Genomic DNA, 21805 nt, shown 5'->3' with positions numbered 1-21805 from the left:
GGGGGGGTGGCTTGTGAGAGATTTCCATGCTTAAAAGTTAATTCCCCTTGCACTGGCTTGGAGCTACTCAGGCTGGAAGCAGCCTCACTGGCTGGTGGGTTGGTGTGGAGGGTCAATGTCAGGGAAAAGTGGTGGGGAGAGAGCCATGCCTGCTGCTGCGGGGGGTAGGAGGGGATTTTGTGAGGAGATGATGCTGGACGCTTGCTTGGTAAACCTTCGGGATGGGGGGTGACTTCAGAGAGATTTATAATGTTTGGGTGCTAATTCCCTTTGCACTGGTTTGGAGCTGTTTCTCGGTAGGCTAGCAGCATACCTCACAGGGTTGGTGTGAGGACACCATTAGGAAAGTGGTGGGGAGAGAGCCAATGCCCTGCTTTGTCAAAAGTGGTAGGAGGTGCATCTGTGGCGAGATGATGCTGATGTTTGCTTCTGGCAAACCTTCAGATGGGGGGGCAGCACTCCTGCGCATAGTATCTTGCATGCTTAAAAGTTAATTCACCCTGCACTGGCTTGCCGCTCTCTGTCAGGCTAGCAGCCCACCCCTCACAGGGCTGGTGCGGAGCACACAATTAGGAAAGTGGCGGTGAGAGGTTTCATGCCTGTTCTCCTGCCGCGGTAGGAGGCATCTCGGTGAGAGATGATGCCCACGCCTCGCCTGGTAAAACCTTCAGATGGGGGGTGACTTGTGAGTGCAGGACTTTTACTACGCTAAAAGTTAATTCCCACCTTGGTAATCTCGCTTGGAGCTGCTTCTCGCGGGGCTAAAGAACTCACCCCTCATAGGGTTGGTGTGAGGACACAATTAGGAAAGAGAGTTGGTGGGGAGAAAGCCATGTATGTTTCTTTAGTCTTGGTGGTGGGACGTGTTTTGTGAGCTGGTGCAAAAAATCATTGTTTGGTCATTGTGGGGGAGGGTGGTCGTCCATACCTGGGGTGGGGGTGGGGGGGCACCAAACTCAGATTTTGTCCCCGGGCTCCAGTTTGCCTAGATTCGCCCCTGTTTCCTATGCACCACCCCCAAAAACCCCTGGTGTTTCACAGTGCAGAGCTGGCAACCCTAGTTATATGTCAGGTGACTTTGTTTACCTCCAAGCCACAAAAAGCTACAACAGTCCATTTCTAAACATTAAGCTTCTACTAAAAGGTCAGGATGTTTGGGCTCTACACCAGACACTAACCTTAACTGCTGCTACACATCTTCCATTCCAACAATGTGGCATGTTTCCACATACAACAGCTGCCACAGATTGCCAAATGCATTTGCACCATCTAAAATGAGGGAGCACTTCCCTTCTATCATGCATTTGTGCATGTGTGTACACCTGTGACGCGGGTCGATCCCTGCTTTTAAAAAATGTTATGCTAGAACTGATACCTAGGTGATCAACAATTATACCTTTTAGTGTAACTTTTTTAAATAAACCATATGTCTAACTTTGATGGGGTGCTATTTTGTGGTTGGATGCTCAGTTTGCAATGGATTCAGAAATTATAAACGTATAATCACAGTATATAAGTATAGGTGCTTCTTTGTATTCAGTATTTGGGAGAATGAAATTTTTCCCACACAGGGTTCTGAAAATAATGGCTGTCCTGGATGAATTGGGATAGATGGAGGATATATAAACGTTGGTTATGCATGGGTTGAAAATCCACTTTACCAACCACTGACCCTTGGTAAAAAGGAGAGTTTGCAAGAAAGAAATGTAGAGCTTTATCCTCCACTGAAGGGAGTTCTGTTTCACTGCTCAAAAATCAGTCAGGCAGGAGAACAGAGTGTAACCACTGTGGGAGAAGACACCAATGCTGTATGAGTGCTAAGTTTGTCACCTTCTGAGTTCCACATATAGATGCAAAACATATAAAAATATTATTGTGCCTTTGGCTTAAGGTATTGCTGTTGCAGGGCCAATGCTTAAGGGGGGATGCCAACCTACACCAACAATTCCCCAGAAAAATTAGACACCAGTTGTCAGAGCCCTGGCACAGTATGGAACAGTGGATCCAGTTATCAGATGACCACCTTGTCAACCGATGCACTTCTCTGCCCTATCCCAGCTGGCCTACTGGGCAAGCAAGAGATCATGTAGGATGGCCGGTAGATGGATTCCACATGGGATCTAGCCACTATGTGGTGTCTCATGCCACTTGTGGTAAGGGCACCATGACAGCCACTGATCTGGGCATATCCCCAAAGCACTCACCCAAAATCTCTGAAGGGAATCCCTGAAGGTGAGGGAAAAGGCATGCAGGCCACTTTTCTCCCCAAATGAATTCAGATCCATACTGATATCACCACCACAATTGTGACATGAAAGAACATTTCAAAGTTAACCTTAACCTGATGTAACATACCAATGAAGCATAAAACAAAGAGTGTGCAAATCCACAATGCTGACTGAGGCCTCAGAGTGCAATGGTGGCTTAAAAGCAAGGTCCAGATAGGACCGGGGCAAACCCTTACCAGTGAGGTCTCCCCCTTGACCAAGACAAGACTAAGTCCCATTGGATTGGCCAGAGGAAGAAGGTAAAGGGAGGCCTAGGAAGGCCAGGGACAGCTCCTTCCTGTGCAAAGGCCTCCCCAGCTATTTGCCAGAATGTGGAAAAACCAGGGATCATCCCACTGCCCTCCCCCCCCCCGGCAGGCCAGCAAATGGGCCCCAGGTAAATCTGGAGCCCTCTCTTTTGAAAAGAAACTTCCAAATAAAATAGTGCCTCAGTTTTTTAAAAAATCAATGGTAGTTAACATTCTTATAGAAATGGAAGGTTATAATGCAATCCATAACTTTTCAAATACAAATTAACGCATACAGTAATCATACTGCAAAATTACATTTAAGGGTAATTGGAGGCCTAGGAAGGCCAGGGACAGCTCCTTCCTGTGCAAAGGCCTCCCCAGCTATTTGCCAGAATGTGGAAAAACCAGGGATCATCCCACTGCCCTCCCCGGTAGCCACAATCAGGGTAAATCTGAGCCCCTTGAAAAGAAACTTCCAAATAAAATAGTGCCTCAGTTTTTTAAAAAATCAATGGTAGTTAACATTCTTATAGAAATGGAAGGTTATAATGCAATCGATAACTTTTCAAATACAAATTAACGCATACAGTAATCATACTGCAAAATTACATTTAAGGGTAATTGGTTCATGACCCATAGTCTTCTAATCATTCAATACTGCTTTCTTGGCAAGCCTTTGAATGCACTTGGTCCAAAGAATCAGCAGTCAGTAAACTGATGGAAAATTCTCAATGGTTATAGTCTTAACTAGACCATTAACATTTTCCATATATTTATTACTGGCTATACAAATCACCAAAAGCGACTTATTCCAACTGAAAGTCCAAAATGAATTGTTCTTAAAAATATTTCATAGTAATTACAGCTTGTCGCTGTTACCTGATTCTTTCCCCTATTCACACTAATCTTTTCTTTACACTCACCTGTAGTATCATAACAAGTCACCCAAATGGGTGGGAGATATGTAAAGACAACCAAAGCAGCTACAGAAGTACATTTTGGGAAAGAGATTAATTCCTCTCTATATCCCATTCTATATCTATATCTATATCGCATTCCACAGACTCCAGCTCCCTCACCACACATTCCGGTATGACAGAGCAGAGTCATGGCTGATGCTTTGGCTGTTGCTAGAAGTCAGCCAAGGGAATGACCAGAGAAGCAGGCAACATGACTGCTTTTTCATGGGGCACTCACAGGCTTTATTCTGGTTACTTTAAGACAGTCAGCCTCAGAAAAATCCACACCCATGGCATCTATTTGGGTCTGTATTCTCCCTGAACAATGCTGAGTGGAATTCCCATGATGTCACAGGATTCATTGATCTGTTGACTTATATTATTGCCATCACCGAACAAATGAAAGAGAAGGAGGCATTCCCCTCTTAACTCATTCACTCAGGAGTGGTGACTACAGTGTTGCTACTGACTAGACTACTCTAGTGTTGCTACCAACTAGACTACTCTAGGCTATATGAAACCCATTGCTAAGAACATGTATGACAACTGACAGTAGGGACATTCCAGGCCATAGCACTCAATGTTGTTGAAACTGTGGACAGTTTTGTAATATTGAATAATTACAGTTGAACAGGTTAGTAGAGGACACCACAAAATGGCTATAACGGGAGACTGCATATTTACAAAATGGTTGCTATGTTTAGAAACAGTCGTAGATTTTAAGTCAACTACCTGCCTATGATAGGAGCAAATATTTCCATCTCTCAAAGGTGATGTTCCCTGGGGTGTTCTGAAGTATCCTCTCAGGTAAAGGGAAGCGAGGTCTGGCTCTTTGCTTTGGGGAAGAGATGTTTTGGCAATAAAAAAGTATGTTCCAGGAGGTACATAAGAGAGCATCCTGTTGCTGCTGCTTGTAGACTGCTGAAGAGCCAGTGTGGGGTAGTGGTTAAGAGCAGGTGAATTCTAATCTGGAGAACCTGATTCCCTACTCCTCCACCTGAGTGGCAGAAGCTTATCTGGTGAATCAGATGTGTTCCTGTACTCCTATAGCAATAGCAATAATGCTACAATCAATAGCAATAACGCTACAATCAATGTAATGAGCAAGCTTATGAAAGCTTCTTCTTGGATTCATGAAGTGGCAGTAGTTGTGACCTAATCCTTAAGAGGGAGACTTTAGCTAACAGGTCACTCACTGTGTATGGGACAAACAGAGATATCTTAACAATGGTGTCTTCTGTTTCTTGGTCATGCTTGCCATAACCAAGATGTGGGTTGGCTTGTATATGTGCGTGTAAAATAAACATGATAGCATTGACTTAAATAAAATTCTTCCATTAGAAACAGATTCAATCAGAGGCTGATTTTGCATGGACCAAAAACAAAAAAACAGTGGCAAGTCAAAAACAGTGCGGGAAAACGTTGTAAAACGGTTTAAAACCTGGTGCGCGGTTGATACCGCTCTCACACAGCTGGCCACACCACTGTTTTTTTGGGTCATTCAGGAATCAGCCAGAGAGACAATGCAGAGAGATTCCATCTTAGGCCAATTTTTAGCATGTTTCTGGTAGTTGAAGTGAGCTTGAATGCTGATGTGCTATATCATCCAAGGTGAACTTTATTTATTTATTTAGATAAATTCTCTGCACTTTACTACCATCTCAGAAATGTTCTCAGTATTGTAAAATATTAAAATCCTAACTACATATGCCAGTGAAAACACAAATAAAAATGGGAAGTCAAATGAAAGCAATGATCAGGCCTCATGGACCTTATCAAAAATATGGTCCATTCCTATTAATTTTGCAGCTCATTAAGCAGGAATAATGATGACTGTACTTTATGGGTTGGGGGGAGGACAGAAAGCACAGTGGAAAGCAGCAAGAAAAAAAATATGGAAATGATACAGTCAAAAGCAGAACGGTGCACCTTTGCAAAGAACAGAGATAAATGAAGGGTGAGAGTAAGAGCAATTATCCACAACAGGACTTTAACTTAAAAAGAAGCTTTGATTGCAGTTCTAAGCTACCCATGTGAAAATGAAAATGAGCCAATTGACAGCAACAAGAAAATAGAAGAAAAATAATTGATAAGATTTAGCAATCATGGCACACTCTACAACCTCCAAGTCAAAATGAAGCTCTTCAGATAGAAAAGGTGATGTGCTAATTGCTAAAAACTCTGTGACAGGCGTCTAAACAGTTTAAAGGAGTAAGCAAGAAAGTCACACTGGGTTACTTCTGCTATCTTTATTACATTTTAAGAAAACTGTGAGGCAAGGGGGGGTAAATTGTGACTGATTTCGAACTCTTCAAAACAAACAAAACTGCAAGAGGAGAGTGGGATTTCTCCAAACTCAAACTGTGCGATGATGATAAACAAATAAATGGAAAGGATGAGTGACAATAGAAAATAGCTTATATGCTATTGAATTCTGAGCCCATCCACCAATACTGCATACTGCTGCTGCATGCTACCTCAAATGCTGCAGGAATCTTAGAAAGGATACTAAAAAGTCACATCTGCTAGTGCTAGGGCTATTTTGTTGCTATAATTACTTTCTGCTTACTGTAGGCTGGCAAAGATTTACCCCATGTTTATTCACTGCCTGCTTCCAGGTAGGAAGTCTGCTGCAAAGAGTACAAAGGGCTAGTCCAGCTGAAAATAAATCCAAGCAATTTTCTTTTTTTTCCCTGCATATTTAGTGGTACCAGCATTTTCCCCACTCAGCTGTATCTATGAGTTCGCTGAGACTGCAGAACTGGGCTGCACAGAAAGGGGAAATGCTGTACGTTTGTTTTGCAGAGTCCAAGTGATTATTGTGGAGCTGAGCTTACAGCAAAGCCTCACCAAAAATAAGGTCCTGGATGAAATATCAAGATCTGTTTTTTGTTGAGCTTGCAAGCAACAAAATGGACACCCATGCATCCCCTCCAAGTACATGTCATACCATATAGGTTCTTTTAAATAGACTTTGTAATTCTCAGAACTATAGCATGCCCATCCTCCACAATGCCCAAGAAGTGAATCAGTTAAATATCCTTTCACCAACTGTTCCCTTTTCTTCAAATGCTAGTTATAAAAAATGATAGAGGCCGTTTCCGCACGACGTTTCAGGAAGTGCCCACGCCGGCAAGAATCTCTTGCCGGCGGGCGGGATAAGGTCGCTTCTCGCACGCAAGCGCCGCCATGCGTGCGCCCTCAGGAGATGCCGGGCGGATCTACAGGCTGCTCCGCGATGGAGCCGCTTTCTGTTCCCTTCTTTTTCCCACTCACCTTGTCCCCGGCGTCAGCCTGTTATTCTCCTCGTCTTCGCTTACGCTGCCCTCCGACCTCCAGGGGTCGGAGGACAGTGAGGAGGGGGAATCGGAGGCCAGCAGGCCAACAACGGGGACAAGGTGAGTGGGAAAGGGAAGGGAAACAGCGTGTTCCCGGCGGTGCTGTTCGCACCGCGCCGCCGGGAAGACGCTGTTCCCTCAAAAACAACCCTTTAAAAGGTTGTTTTTTAGGGCGGCCTGACGCCGCCCTGAGGGAGGGGAAGGGCAGCCAGGTTGGCGCTGCTGCGTTTCAGCAGCGCCGCCTGTGCGAACGGCTGCCTGGGGGCAGCGTTTTTACTGCCCCCAGGCCACCGTTTTTGGCCCATGCGGAAACGGCCAGAGAGCCTGTTTTAACATGAAGTGCTTTGTTATTTATATGATTTTCTTCTATATGCCATTCATTTTCATGTCTTCCTGCCCCTATGGAATTTTGCCATCTCAAAGTTGACAAGGAAGCCATAAATGGGACATGGCTATATGGAACATATTTATGTATGGTTTGCAAAACTTTGCATTTCCTTAATGACTACATAGATTGCACATTACTGAAATGGGAAGATAGACTGGGTTTTTTTAAAAAAATCACAGATCTGTCCCCTCCCTGTTTGCTCCTTAAAGTATTTTGCTCCTTTGGGTAATTTGAATCACTTTTTTTCTGTGTGATTGTCAAAAAAATTGAGTCTAATGGAATGCAAAGTAGTAAATGGTCATCCCCAAAAAACAGTGACTTGGGGAGAGAGATCCTTGCATTAACATTAGCATTTCCGTATATTGACTAGCAGTGGGGATGCCAGTGTTCCTGCTATAGGGGAAAACCTGCTGAAACTCCAATCAGGAGGAAAGGGGTAGGATGGAGCATGTGTTGGTGTGAAGCTAAGCACAAGACTTCAACCCCACACCTGCAGTTTCCCCCAGGGGTTGTTGGTTGTGACCTCGGAACCTCTAATGAATGTTTGTGTTTGTGTCTGTGTTCTGTGTTCAGTCTGGATTCATTGCCACCCAGTAACAATCACCAAGAAACAGGAAGCTGAGAAGCAGCTGTAATTTTCTGCGTTCTATCTTTAGCCTCCAACTCTGCAGGGGCGTGGGGGCGGGGGTAATCTTAGAGGTGGATAGATCCAGATTAGGTTTGCAAACCTCCATGTGGGTCCTGGAAATCTCTCAGAATTACAACTGATCTCCACACTATAGAGATCAGTTCCCTTTGAGAAAATGACTCCTTTGGAAGGTGGATTCTATGGCATAATACCTTGCTGAGGTCCCTTTTTTTCCACAACCCCCTTCCCAAGGCTCCACACCCCATCTCTCCAATAATTTTCCAACTTGGAGACGGCCTCACTAATCCAGATGGTTTTGGGTAACCTGTAGGGTCATTCTTAGTGGTATGACTAGTGCTGATGAATTGTAGACTTAGGTGTTTTATTTGGAAACCAGCTTGGAAAACTAGGCTGAAAGCTCTATCATCAGTTTAGACTGGAAATGAAATACAGGGGGAAAAAACTTTGACTAGACTTGCTCAACTCAAAGCTAGGCCTTTCTTAGCTAAGCATACTCATGGCTCATTTCTACAGGAGCAAGTTGCTATATACTGATATGGAAACAGAGAATAAGCTGCTGTGCCAGGAAATCAGTCTGCTTCAAAACTCATTTCTTAAGGTTGCAGATATGTATCTACTCTAATACAAAAGCTTACTTTATTTTGGCTATACTGTTCTTTTTTTACCCATAGCACACCAACATCACATATGATATGCTTCCTCATCATTTGTTTCTGTAGTTATCTTCTGCATTAGGAGGACAGTCTGATCTCAAGCTGTCTTTATTCTATCCAGATTCATTCATCCAGATTTTTTATTTTTATTTATTTATGGATTTTGTATACCGCCCTACCCCCGAAGGGCTCTGGGCGGTGCACAACATAGTTTCCTCTAACAGCACATACAAACAAAACCCCATTAAAATTAAAACACAGTGGTAAAATTAACAACGATGGCATCACGCAATAAACCCCAATTAAAACCCTCCCAAAGAGGGGGGAAGCAGAATGAAAAAGTGGGTCCCGTAGATTATGACCTTCAAGAAGAGCTCTCCTTATCCCATTGACCTTGTTCAAATCTGTAAATCTGGTTCTCTTGCCAGCAGTGGCGTAATGCCGAGGGGATTGTGGATGTGCATGATGTAACAGGCACACACATGTAACGGGCAGGGACATGGAGGGGGCATGGCAGGGGCATTGTCAAGCATTCCAGGGGTGTACCAGGGCATGTGTGCCCTGGGCGCACTTCCCCCTCGCTCTGGCCCTGCCTGCCAGTCTCTAAAACTCCCAGCTCCTTCAGTGTTTACCACATATCCTGGCTAAAGGAGATTTCCAGCCAGGTGGAAAGGGTTGCCCAAAGTGCTTTAAAATTTCTCTTATATTTAAGAACCCTGGTCCCAACTAGAACAGTGCAAATTGTCGAAGGCTTTCACAGCCGGAATCACTTGGGTGCTGTGTGGTTTCCGGGCTGTATGGCCGTGTTCTAGCAGCATTCTCTCCTGACGTTTCGCCTGCATCTGTGGCTGGCATCTTCAGAGATCCTCTGAAGATGCCAGCCACAGATGCAGGCGAAACATCAGGAGAGAATGCTGCTAGAACACGGCCATACAGCCCGGAAACCACACAGCACCCCATCATTTTCACTGTTTCAGTACTATGTAGTCTCCCACAGCGACACCTGTACATACGGGATCAATTGTCTTTGGATTAAGCCGGTCGCTGGGCCGGGGCTGTGGCTTAACTACAGGATCAGGAGAAGTAGGTGAAGTAGAGGGTGCCTTTCTCTTCTGTGTCTCTTCTGTCTTCTCTTTCAGCCGAGAGCCGGAAGACATTCTCTTACCACTGCTTCCTGTGATGCAATAATACAAAACACAACAGACAACTTGTAATAGAATTTGCGTTTCTCCTCAAACGTCATGAAAATGATGGAGCTGAGCACAGCAACGCGCAGCCTGGTGGAGACACGTACCAACTGCGCCATTTTTCACCTTTGTGCCTTTACATTTCTCTGCTTCCTGCATACCTCTTTGGGGTGCTCTCTATGGACACCTGTAGGCAAGACAAATAGATTCTCTGTATTGTCGAAGGCTTTCACGGCCGGAATCACTGGGGTGCTGTGTGGGGTGGGGGGGGGGGGGGGTGGGGGGGGGGGGGGGTGGGGGGGGGGGGGGGGGGGGGGGGGGGGGGTTGGGGGGGGGGGGGGTGTGGGGGGGGGGGGGGGGGGGGGGGAGGGGGAGTGGGGGGGGGGGGGGGGGGGGGGGGGGGGGGGTGGGGGGGGGGGGGGGTGGGGGGGGGGGGGGGGGGGGGGGGGGGGGGGTGGGGGGGGGGGGGGGGGGGGGGGGGGGGGGGAGGGGGGGGGGGTGGGGGGGGGGGGGGTGGTGGGGGTGGTGGGGGGGGGGGGGGTGGTGGGGGGGGGGGGTGGGGGGGGGGGGGGGGGGGGGGGGGGGGGGGGGGGGGGGGGGGGGGGGGGGGGTGGGGGGTGGGGGGGGGGGGGGGGGGGGGGGGGGGGGGTGGGGGGGGGGGCAGAGATCCTCTGAAGATGCCAGCCACAGATGCAGGCAAAACGTCAGGAGAGAATGCTGCTAGAACACGCCCATACAGCCCGGAAACCACACAGCACCCACAGTGCAAATTGTTGATCTCTTGCAGAGAAATGAGAAGGTGAGGGTTGGAGAGAGTCCAGCAACCACATGCAGTAGGACTGAATTATGTTTATTTGGAAAAGAAGTTCTGCTGGTAAGAACTTCTAACACAGACAGAGTTGTAGCTGGTGTCTCATTTGTAAAGATAAAGGGGTTACATGCATGCACAGCTTACTTCTGATTTCCTCAGCAGTCAATCCGCCAGCAATTTAAATCAGCTTTGAAAAAATATTGCACACACATACCCTTTCCTCTGAATACCTTTTGTTCTGAAGTCATGTTTGGTGATAGAACTCTGAGGGAAGGCAAGCACACATTGGAATTGTTGGGGAACAGAATGTTAAAGAAAATGGTGCCTGAGCCAGCATTAACTGGTGCCATTTTAAATACTATGAGAATGATCAGCACCTCCTCCACCCCCCTCCAAATGAGTGATTTATTTTCCCTTTTTTTCCTCAAAAGGCAATGAAATATCACTAGATCACTGAAGGATTGAAGCAATGAGTCTCAGCGGGTTCTCCTAATGTTTAGCTTTCGGGGAGGGGGGGTTAAGTAAGTAAGTCTCTAGCAACTTCCTTCACAGAGCTAAATACCTTTTTCTAATATCTCCATGAGAGGGGAGGTTAGAGCCTTACTTTTTAAAAATAAAATAATGCTGGAAATTCAGAGAACTGACTGAGACTATTGCTCTCTAGTGACATTTTTTGCCTTTAAAATAACTGACTAAAAGGTGATGCAACCATGAAACTCACCAGATCAAAGGGGAGATTGTTGTTGTTATTGTTGTTTTTTTAAAAATCCCTAATAACAACCTATGCTATCTGGTCAATTCCACAGCAGTGAGGCTGACCAGACGAGCTTGGCAGTATGCCAACAGACTCAGTATTTGGAGAGCAATCCAGATCCCTAGACTGTGCTGAGCAGCTAGAGACAGCACAGCAAAGGGGGTGCCATGCCACCTCCAACAGGCTTTCCTGAGGCATGGGGAGGAACAAAAAAACAAAAACCCTCCCTGCCGCCAGAAATCCCTCCATGGGGTAATGTACTTACACCACCTAAAAGTGTGGTGTAAGTCCAGGACCAGGGCTACTGAACAGCTAACTGCAAACCTGGGGTTGAAGCTGACTAACCTTGGTTCTGCCCCCAGGAACTGGTGAAATTGTCCCTTGCTCTGGCAGAGAGGGCTGAAGGGGGAAAAAAGCTTCTTCTCTAAGTGGCAAAACATGTGGAATATGGAGAGAAGCAAAATAGTTCAGGACCAAAATTGACAAAAAGTAATTTGCGGAATAGGCCCTAAAATGAACAATAAAAGCAATCAACAAGCTCCTCAAAATTTCTTTCTTAAGAGGTGGAAGGTTGGTTCTTACTCAAAACACAAGGACAAAGTTTAAGAAAGGGAAGACAGAAAAACTATGTACATTTCCCTCCATTGTTTGGCTGCTGAGGGAAGCTTGGTCTGAGAAAGCAATAATTAGTAATCATCTTTGCCATCCTGTGATATACATTCTGAGGGAATCTCGAGATGGGGGATACTCTTCTTTTTTAATGCCACTTCTTACAAGCATAGTGTAAACAAAGAAGATAATTCCTGTTGTGGGTCTGGAGATGGTGTGGGTAACAGAAGAAAAAAACCTTGCTCCTAAGGTCATAAATCTAGTTCCATCTCAGAGCATGTAAGCAAAAGAAGAAAGTTGCTGGATGCCTTGCGGTGGCAGAAGATGACTTGTTCCTTCAGAGGAAGGCTTCCTCACTTTGCAGGAAGGACAAAACATTTGTAATAGAGTGAAAACAAACTCACATTGATAATATATAACTTTAAAATTAGGAGTTTACTAAAAACCTTGTGAGCAAGACGTTGACAAGGTCAGTCATCATCTCTTCTAAGTGCATATTTAAGTAGACACTGAAAATATAATTTCACAACTTCAGGGGATAATTGGGGCAGGGAGGTTGGCATTAACTCTGTCATAAAGCAATATTTGCATTTTGGCATAAAAATGAATTTTCTTGCCTGTGGCCAAGTCAGCTGGACTGGCTTTAAATTAGTGAAATTTCAAGGAGCTGTCAGGAAATTATCTCATGATAAACTAACAGTAGACCTGGTATGAAACTTATTTACAATCCAATTTGTGACTTTTTTGAATCAGGCATTTACTGGGAGGTTTGGCAGCCTCTTGTGAGATGATCACAGAGATACTACTCAGAAATAATGAAGTTCAAAGAATGAAAATATTGCATTTAGTATTGCGCCCATATGTGCAGAGGTTCCTTCTGGTGAATAACTACAGGACACATCTTGGAATTAAATTGGGCCACAGCCCTTTATTGAGGCAGAAGCTGGGCGAGCAAGAGGAGTGCATCTGTTTTGTGGCCAGTCAACACCCCTGGCTGACCCCAGCACCACATCCCAATCAATATTGGGGAGGACAAGATGTACTGGACCACCTGGGCGCTCGCCCGCCCGCCATGGCCTCCTGCCTGCTGGGGTGTCAGGCTCGCATTGCAGAGGCCTCCGCAGCATGCGCCATGAGCCAGCCCCACCCCAAGCCTCTTATGAAGGCCCCCAACCATGGGGAGGACGGCGCACAAGTTCAGCCTCCCCTTAAAGATGTGCTTCTCTGCACAAATGCTACAATGAAATGAGCAGCACAAAAACCCTGGCCAAAAGGGGGGATAAGTTTGCTCGAGGTGTTGCTCTGGCAGCAAAGCAAAATTAAGTTTGTGCTACAAGTGGCCTAGCTTTCTGAGGTGAGACTAGAAAGTGAAAGCGCAGCATGAGGAAATACATGCGTAGAAGAAATCTTGCTGTGACAGACATTTGTTCCCATGTTTGCTAGGCAGACAATATTTATGGGGTGGTTTGTCATTGCCTTCCTCGATCATCTACACTTTATCCCCAGTGAACTGGGTACTCATTTTACTAACCTTGAAAGGATGGAAGGATGACTCAATCTTGAGCTGGCTACCTGAAACTGACCTCCATTAGGATTGAACTGAGGTCATGAGCAGACCTTGGAGTGCAGTATTGCAGCTCACCGCTTTGTGCCAAAGGGTTCTTAGTCCAAAGCACAAGAAAGAAAATTCTACCTCTGCCATTTCTAGCTTCCATGCATTGGGTTGTACACCTAAATAAGGGAATCTTCTGTTCTCAGAGTTCTGTTCTTAGCAGGATGCAAGAGCAAGGTTCCTCAAGAACAACGAGCAGGAACCATCTGAAACAACAGACTCACTGAAGGTCAGCAGGATAGAATTCAGTCAGCCCACTAGCTCAAGAAACCTAGCAAACATTAGTTACTCGTGAGTTGATTAATATGAAGCAATTCAACCAACAAAGGTTGAGGTTTAAATAATCTCAGAAGTAATTGTCCCACAGGTTTTGGCACTTCATCCTTCAAGGACTTAACTGGGCTATGATCCTTCACAGAGTTATGTCAGCAGTATACAATGCAAGCCCAGGACTTTTCTTCCACAGAACTGTGTCCTCATCAGTCTGTATTTCAGACAGTGTTGTCAGTTTGGAGGAGAGTTTGGGAGCTGCCAGTTTGAAGCCTGGCTCTATGTAATAAAGGGATGGCTGACCCTGGGAGTAAACAATTGTCCAAGCTTTCTATTATAGGTTTCTCCCAAGACTGATTGCCTGAATATATGATCAGGAAGACCTCTGGCAGCATTAGGGCTCTTGTAATCTTCTTCATCTTTAAAGATGGTGTCATTTCCCAGATCTCCTACTCTCCTTTAGAAGGGAAGTTTGTTTCAGAGTTAAGCCTCAGAGAGTTCTATCTGAAAAGTAACAAACACAAATGACATAGTGGACAAAATAATATATCTCCTTCACAAACCTTGAAAGGAATACTGAGAATCTAAATAGAATGAAATGCCCATCAGCAGCATTTTGACAGCATTTCTGGCATGACTGGAAATGGTGCCATTTTGTTGGTAGCAATTCTCTAGCTTTCAGCCCAAAGTGCATGGTTAAATATTACCATTTATGCATCACCAGCCAGGAGGTTTCCTTGTGGTTTCCAGCCTCATTCTGGCAACCCTAACTGTGCAACATTTTCCATGCAAGAAAAGATGCCAAGAGACTAAAGAGGAACAATAAAATAGCAACCCAAGTGCTTATTTTGCAAGCAGAGATATAGTTTCTTAAACAAAGGACAAAACATTCAGACAGCTAATAATCCAAGATATAAACAAGATCCTTGTACTATTGCTGCAGAGAGAACCTTAAGATGCTGCACAGACATGAACAGTTTGGAGGAAAAACACTTTGAGGAACAGATTATCTTTCCAGTTGTAGAAGTCTGAGCTAGAAACAATATATTATTTTTTTGCCAAGTTTTGAAATAGAAGGATACCAGATAAGCATGCAGTTTTGCCATTGGTTTGAATGGGAGGAAGGAGGTGACTCCAGCTCCTGGGAATTTTTCTCAATGAGGCAAGAGAAGCAGAGTCTTTAGCTGGAGTGGAGATGTCATTGGTTAGGCAAAAGATTCAGCAGTCCAAATCAGGTTACTTTGGACAAATAATCTTTTAGCAGAATATCCTAATTTGTGTATTACTCTATCTAAGGTAAGTGCAGTGTAGCAGGATTTCCTTTGCCTTAAACATATTCTGATAAATTACAAAAAAAGGGGGTACTGATGAAATGCTTTGATAGCCAGGAAGGCTTGATTTTTTCTCTTGAGCTGCTTTTATCCTCAAATTGTTTGAGGAAATTAAGGTGGAGGCCCATTCCTTCTTCTAGTTTGGGGCCTTTTGTGATGTTAATGACAGAAACTCTGGGACTTTCTTGATTAGCAGGCAGAAGCTAATCCTCAGGATGGAGTGTGGGGGAATGAAGGGCAAGAAAATGGATGCTTGAAGGCAACATTAGTTTCAAGATATTCATGAATAATATTGTGAAGATGAAAAGGACCAGCAGATGAGTGACTTGTAGAGCTGGTGCTGAGCTTGATGTAGAGGTATGGTTTAAAATTGAGATGTGCTTGATGTAATAATCTAATTCTCAATGATGGTGATTTGCCTTTGTTACAATTTATGTGCTTTTCATTATCAAAAGACTGCAGAAATAATACTCAACTGGAGGAGGATTACTGCCCCCCCAAGGACAAAGGACTAAGAACATTGATTTTATATGTAAGAGACTATATTACATAATGGTATATAATTGTCACATTTTTGGATTATGTGTTAAAGATTCTGGGGATTTTCTGGGCCTGGTTATATATGTAACATGGTTTCCTCAACCTGACTCATGTTTATGTCTGATGGAACTCATCCTAAAAATGGGTTGGAGGGCTGAATCATGTGAAGGGCATGGTGTGTTTGGAGGCGGGCTTCAGCCCTTCCCCCTTTTATCCTGCACCATTTTGGGTAGTGAATTACAGCCAAGAGGCAATTGTCTCATTGTTAAGCAATGAGACAAACAGCCCCTCTGGCATTTTTTTGCTCCTGGAAAAAGCAGGTGAAAAAAGAATGGGAAAGCCCTTCCCCATGTCACACAACTTTATGGAGTTGTATGAAGCACTCAACAAATGTTTAAGGTGAGTCAGATGTGTAATGTAGCCCTCAGTTTAGCATCCCAATCCAAATTTCTCCACTGGCAGGGAACAGCTTCATTGCTGTGCTGCTCGCCGGTGGGGAGAGCAAGTGCACTGGTAGGTGGGCATTGCAGAGCTGGGCTGCACACAAATCCAGGAGGGCTTGACACTTGAATGCTGTGCCAGCATCCAAGAGCACACCAATACATTGAGGGGTAGACTACTGCAGCTGTTCCCAGGGCTGGAGCTGACATTGGTCAGCTTCCACCAAGCTTTTAGCCCAGGAATGCCTCAGTGCATCTTTCCAACTTACACTGTGGAAGGACGTCAGTGATGTCACATAAGTCATTAGACTCAATGGAGATTTCTGGGTGGCAGCAGAGTTTTTCTGCCCGATTGCTGCTGTGCCACCAGGAGCTAAATTAGAGGTGGTGCAGTGCCAACTCCCTCATACCATCCCCAGCTGTGGCAGAGTTCTCCCCCCATCCGGATTGCGCTGCCCACCTTGCTACTGTTTCTGCAGCAGAGGTAGTCCTCCCTTGAAGAACTCTTTTCTGAGATGCTAGGAACTTCCATTCATGCACAACCAGTGAGCAAGTCAGCACCAGAGAAAATTGCTGAAGACAAGAAAGGATGCAAACGTGAGACAAACTTGCCTTGGATTTTAAGCCAATAAATAAGTATGTTTCCATTGATATAAGAAGAGATCCTCCCTACTTTCTTATTCACCTTCTCCTTTTTTTTCTTTCTGGAGAATCAGATTTCCTTATTTTTCAAACCAGACATTTCTGCAAGTTTAACAGAAATGCCATTAAAATTAACAGCAACATTTCCAAGAGTTCAGTTATTTAAAACTTGAGGGTATTTGTCATTGTACCTTTTTTTTGCTAGCATGTGATATAGTCATATAACATTTTTTAGATAAGCAGCATAAACACAGAAAATATTTTTACATTTACTTTCTGATAAGGTTCGTTTGATAACTTATCTATTTTTGCAAAACATATATTTGAATAGCTCCCATTTAGAACTGTTTATCCTGGTCAGCACAACCAAGTCATTATGTGGGCCGATGTATTCCCATAGTGGAGCAATTTACTATCTAATCCTTGCTGGCATCGTAGACACCAAACAGTGTACTAATGTGCTACTACATCCTTGTCTAATTTATAATCTTCAGACAGCATGATGGCAAACATTTGAAAATAGATAATAAAAATGACATTATCATTATGACTAAACATGTCAATTGAAAAGAATTAAGGATGCGTTGTACAGAAAAATAAAATTATGGATAAAATTCACATTCCCTATCAATCACTGTGCTTTATATTTCCCCAATGGTAGAATATCTGTTTTTTGTCATCTGCCAAATTCAGGGTAACATTTATGCTAAGTCTGTAAATCTGAACAGATTGTATGAAATTTGGACAGTGTTTCCAAAATCAGAATGGATGGCTGCTGGCTTATGAAAAGGCAGTTTCCCAGCTACCTCTTAGGGAACTCCATTGCTTTATCAGAACAACAAACAATCTTGTGGCCTTTTACAGCAGGTTTATAGTGCTGGGAGCGGGTTCCATGCCACAAAATCTTGTGCCACCTTAAATATGTTGAATCTTAAAATATCACCAAACACTTGGTTGTTTTTGCTGTTTACATAGTTATCTCTGGAATTGCCTCTGTTGCTCTTCCTACGCAGGAGACTAAAGAGATATAGAAATAATCAAATATGCCATTTTGTCAGGGTTTTTTGTTTCATGTTATGCTTTTCATGACATTCATTTTTGTTGCTAGTGTTCCCAAATCTTTTGGTTAATTCTGTTCATATGCCATTTACCAGCTATTGATATGCCTTTTACTGTGTTGCAAAATGCAAACGTTTAGGTGGAAGATTTGCCAAACAGGAACAGAACACTAGTGTGAAAATTAAAATGTGTAGGGTAGCATTACTAACTGCTGCTTGAGAAATTCCTGGAGATATGAGAACGATGTCTTGGAAGGACAGAATCTGGCAACAGGAGAAAGTTCAGCAGAGAAATGATGTGATATTATTTTACGTTCATCTTTGTTGGTGAAAAAGTGGGGCATAAATGGAGTAACGAAACAAATGTCATTCAGACATCACAACCAGATAAAATTAATTTGTGATCAGGCACAAGCACAATTTCTTGTCATGTTTGGACGTTCTTCCTGGTCCAGCATGGTGTAGTGTTTAAAAGCAGTGGACTTTTTGTAGCATACCATACAGTCCGCCTTCTGAAGTTATCATTTCCTTCAGAGGAACTGAGGCCTTTTCCGCACCGCAACGGTGCGGGGGTGCGTCGGCATAATGCCGACACACACCCCTGGAACCATTCGCATGGACAGTCCCAGGAGGGTGGCAGGCGGCGGCACAGCCTTCACACAGGCTGCGCCATCGCCGAATGCCTACCTTGTCTCCTGGCTTCCAGCTTGTCGCAGAAGCCAGGGGACACGCCCCTACAGCCTGGAGCGACGGCTCTGGAGTAGCAGGCCAGGGGGGCGAGTCCCCTGGCCTCTGCCACAAGTCGGAAGCCAGGAGACAAGGTAGGCATTCAGGAAAGGGGGGAATGGTGCCTTCCAGCTGCTGCCGTTCGCACGGCAGCGGTTGGAAGCCGCTGTTTCCGAAATACCTCACTCAGGGAGCGAGGTTTGAAAACAGCAGCTTTGCATCACTCGGGGGTTGTGAGGCCACTGCTGCTGCTATGCAGCAGCAGCGGCCTTGCAAACTCCTCCCCAGGGACGCTGTTTTTAGCATCCCTGGGTCGCTGTATTCCCCCTGTGCGGAAACAGCCTGATATTCTGCAGTATACTATCTGGATGGTCCAGGCTATCCTGGTTTTGTCAAATCTCAGAAGCTAAGAAGGGTTAGTGCTTACATGGGAGACCACCAAGGGACATCAGGGTCATTACACAGAGGGAGGCAATGACAAACCACCTGTGAATGTATCTTGCCTTGAAAACCCTATGGGGTCACCGTAAATGAGCTTTGACTTGACAGAAAAAAAAAAAATCCTGGAGATCAGTTTTGTAGGTTCCTTCTGGAGGCTGGCAATTTTATATGTCAGCTTGTAAATTAATTTGTGATTTTTGTAGTCCACTTTTCTCCAACAAAAGTGTCAAGATGAAATAAGACATGTCAGAAATAGTAGAAATCAGAATAGTAGATTTTGATTTGAATTAGAAGGGATGAGAAAATTACCTTCAAGCTGTTATCTGGTGATTTGCTCCCACACTTTGGGCGGCCCACTTGAAACTAACCAGAGCCCAGGATTTTCTCTTAGCAGCTCCCACTCTGTGAAATGGGGTCCATAATCAGGTGAGAGGAGTCCACTTGTTGAAAATTGCAGGAAATGCTACAAGCCTGGTCTATTTGCCAGGGCGCCTTTTTTTGGTGGAGGAGGGGAGAGAAAGATACTGAGATTTTTACTTCAATTTGTAATGTTTTAATTATTACAGAAGCCACCATTAGGCAAGAAGAAAAATGGGGTACAAATATAACACACGTAAAGAGCATTGAGACATTGAAAGATAAAAGGTGGTTTCTCAAGCCTGTCATTCATGAGAAAAGGGAATCAATGCTACTGACCATTGGGTTCTCCCTGGTGCTGGATAGTATCAGTTCAACCCTAATGCTGGCTGACATGGGAGAAATAGAAAACTTAGCTTCTTTCAGCAAATAGTTGACATGCAAGCCAAAGGCAAGTCATGGTAGCCTTGTTAGGCTGGCCTCTACAAGAGCCAGGGCTTTTACATCCCTGGCCCCAACCTGGTGGAACAAACTTCCACGGGAGATCAGGGCCCTACGAGACCTGCAGTTTCTGCAGGGCCTGTAAGATGGACCTGTTCTGCCAGACATTTGGCCAGCCTGGTTAGTCCATCGCTTCTACTCCATCTGGCCTCCCATGGGCACAAGGGGGGGAGGATGATGCCATCTGTTGCTATATGGTTCTTGTTTTTCCTGAGCGACACTGTGCTGTTTTAGATTGTTTTTAAAGTTTAAAGTTGTATTTATATTGTTGTTGTCCACCACCCTGAGCCCTTTGCGGGAGGGCGATTTATAAACAGACAAATAAATAAATAAGTTTTGAGCCTTGGTGGATCTGTTCAATTTGCTGGTAGTTCTCAGTCTTCCAAAACCAGGACATTCTGCATTAAATTGCAAGGACTGTTTACTGCATGGAGATCAGCCATTTATATCCATATAAGTGACTTGTGGGAGGAATCCACGGGGGGCAACAATCAATAATCCTTCTTTGAATCTTCACTTAGTAGCTTTTATCCAGAGATCAGCTGTCAGTATATTAAGGTGTATGAAAAATGTTGTAAATGAGATCAACAACATAACAATAAAATATACATTCAGTATTAAAATCATAGAATCATAAAGTTGAAAGAGATCACAAGGGCCATCAAATCCAGCCCCCTGCCATGCAGGAACAAACAATCAAAGCACTCCAGGCATATGATCATCCAGCCTCTGTTTAAAAACCTCCAAAGAAGGAGACTCCACCACTCTCCGAGGCAGTGAATTCCACCTAAACAGTCCTGACAGAAAGTTCTTCCTACTGTTTAGGTGGAATCTCTTTTCCTGCACCTTGAATCCATTACTCCATGTCCTAGGCTCTGAGGCAGCAGAAAACAAGCTTGCTCCTTCTTTAACATGACATCCCTTCAAATACTTAAACATAGCTATCCAGTTGTGTTACAAGCTCAAGGTTCAGTTGCTCATCCCTCGGTTGTTGGCTTGCCAGAAGAGATAAGTTATTGTTTGTTAAAGGGACTGCAACATCGGGTAAAGCTTGTTCAAAGGCTGCAAATCTGTTTGATTGTTCCAAATCTTCACAGTGGTCAGTCCCTGTGTTTTTTGGCATAAAATGGTCAATTCTGGTTTGTTTTGCTTCTGGGTTGTTTGATTAGCTATCATGTACCACCCCCCCCCCCAACCTTCACTTCTCCAGACTAAACATCCCCAGCTCCCTAAGTCTCTCTTCGTAAGGGCATGGATTCCAGACCTTTTACCATTTTGGTTGCCCTCCTCTGGACATGTTCCAGCTTATAAATATCCTTCTTGAATTGCGGTGCCCAGAACTGAACACAGTACTCTAGGGGCAATTCCACACATGAATAAAATAGGTTCGACCCAGTTCCATGAGAAGGGTACTAACCTAGGTCGAAGCCATTGTTGTTCCCCACTGCAACCAGCTTGATCCCAGCTCGGAGGGCAGAATCATCCTGTGCCTCTTTGCCGCTCCATTCCGATTGGCTACTGTTCTATGGCCATCTTCCGTCTATCCCCACACACATTATAAAAAAAACTGGCACAGGAATGGAGGGATGAAGGTGGCGTTGTTTGATTGGCTGCTTACATTGGTACGCGGAAATTGTGCGCTGTTTGTGTGACCAGCCATCACTTCAAACGCAAGAAAGAAGAGGGGAAAAAAAATTAGGCGGCATTTTTTATGCTTGGTGGGTTCTGGCTGTACGCATGCCGAAACACTCAGCTGTGATTGGCTGAATGGGGGACTCCTGGCACCAGAGATTCTGCACTTTACTGGAATCGAGCTGAGGTTAGTATTGGTTCCCTATGAAAAAAGTAGTAGTTCCCAGCTTCAGTCGGAGAATTGACACCGTTACGAAGGCGAAATGGCTTCAGTACAAAACCATGTCGATCCCAGTGGTTGTGCGGAGCACTTAGGTCGCACGCAGCTCGAACTTAGGTCGATAACGCAAGTGCGGAATCGACCTAGATGAGGTCTGACCAATGCAGAG

The 21805-nt window shown here is 44.7% G+C and overlaps 1 long non-coding RNA gene across 1 annotated transcript; it reads right to left on the bottom strand.

Moving 5' to 3' along the window:
* Positions 1–944: 944 nt before the first annotated feature.
* LOC125439675 lies at positions 945–9880 on the bottom strand. Its single transcript, XR_007245560.1, has 3 exons — positions 9800–9880; positions 9519–9679; positions 945–955 (listed from the first exon to the last, which is right to left on the bottom strand). It is a non-coding gene; the product is annotated as an uncharacterized LOC125439675 (long non-coding RNA).
* Between the last annotated feature and the right edge of the window lie 11925 nt (positions 9881–21805).

This window comes from Sphaerodactylus townsendi, linkage group LG10 (assembly GCF_021028975.2).
Source record: "Sphaerodactylus townsendi isolate TG3544 linkage group LG10, MPM_Stown_v2.3, whole genome shotgun sequence".
Classification (NCBI taxonomy): Eukaryota; Metazoa; Chordata; class Lepidosauria; order Squamata; family Sphaerodactylidae; genus Sphaerodactylus; species Sphaerodactylus townsendi.
Note: the sequence above shows the minus strand (reverse complement) of the source record. Positions and strands in the feature narration are given on the sequence as shown.